Raw genomic sequence first — 7,149 nt, 5'->3', positions numbered from 1 at the left:
ATATTGTTATTTTTCATTTTTAATATATTTTGTGTATGTGGAATGGAATTCCAATTTCCCACAACAGATTAATAAAGTATTACTACTATGATGTTTTTATGCCTTTTTATGCCATACTATACAATGAAGTTTTATGACTTTTTTACATTTTATACCTTACTATACTATGATGCCTGTATACCGTTTAATATCTTACTAAACTATGATGGTTTTAGGAATTTTTATGCCTTACTATAAAATGACACTTTTAGGACTTTTTATGCCTTACTATACTAGGATATTTCTATGCCGTCCTATGCTATGACATTTATTGACATTTTTATTCTTAACTATACTATTGCAGTTTTTGACATCTTTATGCCCTAGTATAATATGACATTTTTTGACATTTTCATTCCATTCCATACTATGGCTTTTTATGGCATACTATACTATGACGTTTATTGACAATTTTATGACATACTATACTTGGATGTTTTTTGTAATTTTTATGCCTTACTATTCTATGACTTTTAATACATTAGTATACTATGATGTTATCATGCCTTAGTATACTAAAATTTATTAAGGGGCAGCAAGGTGATACAATAGTTACAGCTGTTGCTTCAAGTTAAGAAGGTGCTGGGTTCAAATCCCAGGCAAGGGGCCATTCTGCATGGAGTATTCATGGTCACCCTGCACGTGTGTGGACATTGTTCAGTTAATCTGCTTTCCTCCTGCAAATCAGAGATGTGCATTATGGTTAATTTTATACCTTACGATACTATGATGTTTTTTGAGATTTTTGTGCTATACTATACTGTGATGTGTAACATACTATGACTTTTCATGCCATACCATACAATGATGGTTTTTGACGTTTTTATGCCTTAATATAATGTGACATTTTTTGAAATTTTTAAGCCTTACTATACTATGAGGGTTTTTTACATTTTCATGCCGTACCACACAATGACGGTTTTTGATGTTTTTATGCCTTACTATACTATTAAATTTTTTTTTACATTTTTATGCCTTACTATACTATGACGTTTTTGGACATTTTTATGCAACACTATACTATGATGTTTTTCGTCCTTATTATGCCTTGACGGTTTCTGACATTTTAATGCCATACTATACTATGACTATTTTTGACATTTTTATGCATTACTATACTAGGACATTTTTTGATATTTTTACACCACACTATACTATATTGTTTTTTGGAATTTTTATGCCATACTATACTTTGGCGGTTTTTGGCATTTTTATGCCTGACTCTACTATCTTGTTTGATGCCCAACCATACTATGACATTTTTATGACCTTTTATGCCTTAATATAGTATGATTTTTTTTTACGTTTTATGCCATACTATTCTAAGACACTTTTTGGTATATTAATGCTTAATTATATCATTTGATCTCATGCTTTGCCATAATATGATGTTCTTATAACATTTAATGCCTTAATATAGTATGATGTTTTTTTTCAGTTAATGCCATATTATACTATGATGTTTTTTTGCATTTTTATGCCATACTATACTTTCATGTTTTTTGCCATATTATGATGTTTTTATGACCTTTTATGCCTTAATATACAATACTGTTTTTTTCAAATTTTATGCCATATTATACTATGACGTTTTTTTGCATTTTTATGCCATACTATACTTTCATGTTTTTTGTTATTTTTATGCCTCACTATATTATCTTGGTTGATGCCTGACCATTCTATTATGTTTTTATGACCTTCTATGCCTTAATATAGTATGATTTTTTTTGACCTTTTATGCCATAGTATACTATGACGTTTTTTAGCATTTTTATGCCATACTATACTTTCATGATTTTTGGCATTTTTATGCCTGACTCTACTATCTTGTTTGATGCCCAACCATACTATGACATTTTTATGACCTTTTATGCCTTAATATAGTATGATGTTTTTTTATGTTTTATGCCACACTATACTAAGACACTTTTTGGTATTTTCATGCTTAATTATATCATTTCGTCTGACGCCTTGCCATACTATGATGTTTTTATGACCTTCTATGCCTTAATATAAAGTAATGTTTTTTTTCACGTTTTATGCCATCGTATACTATGACGTTTTTTGCATTTTTATGCCATACTATACTTTCATGTTTTTTTGCATTGTTCTACCATGCTATACTTCGGTGCTTTTTGGCATTTTTATGCTTAATTATATTATTTCGTCTCATGCGTCTATCACGTTTTATTTATTTATTTTTTGGGGGGCTTTTTGTGCCTTTATTGATAGTGAAGTAGAGAGAGACAAGAAATGGGGAGGCAGAGAGAGGGGGAATGACATGCAGCTTAGGGCTTGTCCGATGCGGGATTCGAACCGGGGCCGATTGCAAAAGTACTGTAGCCTCTACACATGGAGCGGATGTTCATCCAACTGAGCTACTTAACTTGTGTCTTTTGTTTTCAATGGGCAATAACTAGCATGAATGTACTGAAATTTATCTGTTTTTAAGGGTATGTACATAATTACGTTTTTTGGCATTTTTATATCATACTATACTTTGATGTTTTTTGGCATTTTTTTTTAAAGTATATTTTTTTTAGGCTTTTTATGCCTTTATGATAGCACAGTGGAGAGAGAGACAGGAAATGGGGAGGCAGAGAGAGGGGGAATGACATGCAGTAAAGGGACGTCCCATGCGGGATTCGAACCGGGGCAGACTGCAAAAGGACTGTAGCCTCTACATATGAGCCCACTGCGCAACCGACTGTGCCACTCGACGCTGGATCTTTAACCACTTTTAAGCGTTACTAAACATGATGATTGATGCCTGACCATACTATGACGTTTTTATGATCTTTTATGCCTTGATATAGTATGGCATTTTTTGGACGTTTTATGTCATACTATTCTAAGACGCTTTTTGGCATTTTTATGCTTAATTATATTATTTTGGCTTATGCATTGCCATACTATGATGTTTTTATGACCTTTTATGCCTTAATATACAATAATGTTTTTTTTTGACGTTTTATGCCATAGTATATTATGACGTTTTTTTGACGTTTTATGCCATAGTATACTATGACGTTTTTTTGCATTTTTATGCCATACTATACTTTCATATTTTTTGTTATTTTTATGCCTCACTCTACTATCTTGTTTGATGCCTGACCATACTGTGACGTTTTTATGACCTTTTATGCCTTAATATAATATGATGTTTTTTTGACGTTTTATGCCATAGTATACTATGACGTTTTTTTGACGTTTTATGCCATAGTATACTATGACGTTTTTTTGCATTTTTATGCCATACTATACTTTCATTTTTTTTGGCATTTTTATGCCTTAATATAATATCCTGTCTGATGCCTGACCATTCTATGATGTTTTTATGACCCTTTATGCCTTAATATACAGTAGTGTTTTTTTGACGTTTTATGCCATAGTATACTATGACGTTTTTTTGCATTTTTATGCCATACTATACTTTCATGTTTTTTGTCATTTTTATGCCTCACTATATTATCTTGTTTGATGCCTGACCATACTATGATGTTTTTATGACCCTTTATGCCTTAATATACAGTAGTGTTTTTTTGACGTTTTATGCCATAGTATACTATGACGTTTTTTTGCATTTTTATGCCATACTATACTTTCATTTTTTTTGGCATTTTTATGCCTTAATATAATATCCTGTCTGATGCCTGACCATTCTATGATGTTTTTATGACCCTTTATGCCTTAATATACAGTAGTGTTTTTTTCACGTTTTATGCCATAGTATACTATGACGTTTTTTTGCATTTTTATGCCATACTATACTTTCATTTTTTTTGGCATTTTTATGCCGTAATATAATATCCTGTCTGATGCCTGACCATTCTATGATGTTTTTATGACCCTTTATGCCTTAATATACAGTAGTGTTTTTTTCACGTTTTATGCCATAGTATACTATGACATTTTTTTGCATTTTTATGCCATACTATACTTTCATGTTTTTTGTCATTTTTATGCCTCACTATACTATCTTGTTTGATGCCCGACCATACTATGACATTTTTATGACCTTTTATGCCTTAATATAGTATGATGTATTTTTGACGTTTTATGCCACAGTATACTATGACGTTTTTTTGCATTTTTATGCCATACTATACTTTCATATTTTTTGTTATTTTTATGCCTCACTCTACTATCTTGTTTGATGCCTGACCATACTGTGACGTTTTTATGACCTTTTATGCCTTAATATAGTATGATGTTTTTTTGACGTTTTATGCCATACTATTCTAAGACGCTTTTTGGCATTTTTATGCTTAATTATATTATTTTGGCTTATGCATTGCCATACTTTGATGTTTTCATGACCTTTTATGCCTTAATATACAATAATGTTTTTTTCACGTTTTATGCCATACTATACTATGAGGTTTTTTTGCATTGTTCTACCATGCTATACTTAGGTGCTTTTTGGCATTTTTATGCTTAATTATATTATTTCGTCTCATGCGTCTATCACGTTTTATTTATTTATATTTTGGGGGGCTTTTTGTGTCTTTATTGATAGTGAAGTAGAAAGAGACAAGAAATGGGGAGGCAGAGAGAGGGGGAATGACATGCAGCTTAGGGCTTGTCCGATGCGGGATTCGAACCGGGGCCGACTGCAAAAGTACTTTAGCCTCGACACATGGAGCGGATGTTCATCCAACTGAGCTACTCAACTTGTGTCTTTTGTTTTCAAGGGGCAATAAGTAGCATGAATGTACTGAAATCTATCTGTTTTTAAGGGTATGTACATAATTGCGTTTTTTGGCATTTTTATATCATACTATACTTTGATGTTTTTTGGCATTTTTTTTTTAAAGTATATATTTTTTAGGCTTTTTATGCCTTTATGATAGCACAGTGGAGAGAGACAGGAAATGGGGAGGCAGAGAGAGGGGGAATGACATGCAGTAAAGGGACGTCCCGTGCGGGATTCGAACCGGGGCAGACTGCAAAAGGACTGTAGCCTCTACATATGAGGGCACCTGCTCAACCGACTGTGCCACTCGACGCCGGATCTTTAATCACTTTTAAGCGTTACTAAAAATGATGATTGATGCCTGACCATACTATGACGTTTTTATGATCTTTTATGCCTTAATATAGTATGACATTTTTTGGACGTTTTATGTCATACTATTCTAAGACGCTTTTTGGCATTTTTATGCTTAATTATATTATTTTGGCTTATGCATTGCCATACTATGATGTTTTTATGACCTTTTATGCCTTAATATACAATAATGTTTTTTTTTGACGTTTTATGCCATACTATACTATGACGTTTTTTTGCATTTTTATGCCATACTATACTTTCATGTTTTTTGTCATTTTTATGCCTCACTATATTATCTTGTTTGATGCCTGACCATACTATGACGTTTTTATGACCTTTTATGCCTTAATATAGTATGACGTTTTTTTGACGTTTTATGCCATAGTATACTATGACGTTTTTTTGACGTTTTATGCCATAGTATACTATGACGTTTTTTTGCATTTTTATGCCATACTATACTTTCATATTTTTTGTTATTTTTATGCCTCACTCTACTATCTTGTTTGATGCCTGACCATACTGTGACGTTTTTATGACCTTTTATGCCTTAATATACAGTAGTGTTTTTTTCACGTTTTATGCCATAGTATACTATGACGTTTTTTTGCATTTTTATGCCATACTATACTTTCATTTTTTTTGGCATTTTTATGCCTTAATATAATATCCTGTCTGATGCCTGACCATTCTATGATGTTTTTATGACCCTTTATGCCTTAATATACAGTAGTGTTTTTTTCACGTTTTATGCCATAGTATACTATGACGTTTTTTTGCATTTTTATGCCATACTATACTTTCATTTTTTTTGGCATTTTTATGCCTTAATATAATATCCTGTCTGATGCCTGACCATTCTATGATGTTTTTATGACCCTTTATGCCTTAATATACAGTAGTGTTTTTTTGACGTTTTATGCCATAGTATACTATGACGTTTTTTTGCATTTTTATGCCATACTATACTTTCATGTTTTTTGGCATTTTTATGCCTTACTATACTATCTTGTTTGATGCCTGACCATACTGTGACGTTTTTATCACCTTTTATGCCTTAATATAGTATGACGTTTTTTTGACGTTTTATGCCATAGTATACTATGACGTTTTTTTGCATTTTTATGCCATACTATACTTTCATTTTTTTTGGCATTTTTATGCCTTAATATAATATCCTGTCTGATGCCTGACCATTCTATGATGTTTTTATGACCTTTTATGCCTTAATATAGTATGATGTATTTTTGACCTTTTATGCCATAGTATACTATGACGTTTTTTTGCATTTTTATGCCATACTATACTTTCATGTTTTTTGTCATTTTTATGCCTCACTATATTATCTTGTTTGATGCCTGACCATACTATGACGTTTTTATGACCTTTTATGCCTTAATATAGTATGACGTTTTTTTGACGTTTTATGCCATAGTATACTATGACGTTTTTTTGCATTTTTATGCCATACTATACTTTCATGTTTTTTGTCATTTTCATGCCTCACTATATTATCTTATTTGATGCCTGACCATACTATGACGTTTTTATGACCTTTTATGCCTTAATATAGTATGACGTTTTTTTGACGTTTTATGCCATAGTATACTATGACGGTTTTTTTTGCATTTTTATGCCATACTATACTTTCATGTTTTTTGTCATTTTCATGCCTCACTATATTATCTTATTTGATGCCTGACCATACAATGACGTTTTTATGACCTTTTATGCCTTAATATAGTATGATGTTTTTTTGACGTTTTATGCCATACTATTCTAAGACGCTTTTTGGCATTTTTATGCTTAATTATATTATTTTGGCTTATGCATTGCCATACTTTGATGTTTTCATGACCTTTTATGCCTTAATATACAATAATGTTTTTTTCACGTTTTATGCCATACTATACTATGAGGTTTTTTTGCATTGTTCTACCATGCTATACTTAGGTACTTTTTGGCATTTTTATGCTTAATTATATTATTTCGTCTCATGCGTCTATCACGTTTTATTTATTTATATTTTGGGGGGCTTTTTGTGTCTTTATTGATAG

The sequence above is a fragment of the Seriola aureovittata genome, chromosome 3 (assembly GCF_021018895.1).
Source record: "Seriola aureovittata isolate HTS-2021-v1 ecotype China chromosome 3, ASM2101889v1, whole genome shotgun sequence".
NCBI classification, from domain to species: Eukaryota; Metazoa; Chordata; class Actinopteri; order Carangiformes; family Carangidae; genus Seriola; species Seriola aureovittata.
This window is presented reverse-complemented; position numbering follows the sequence as displayed.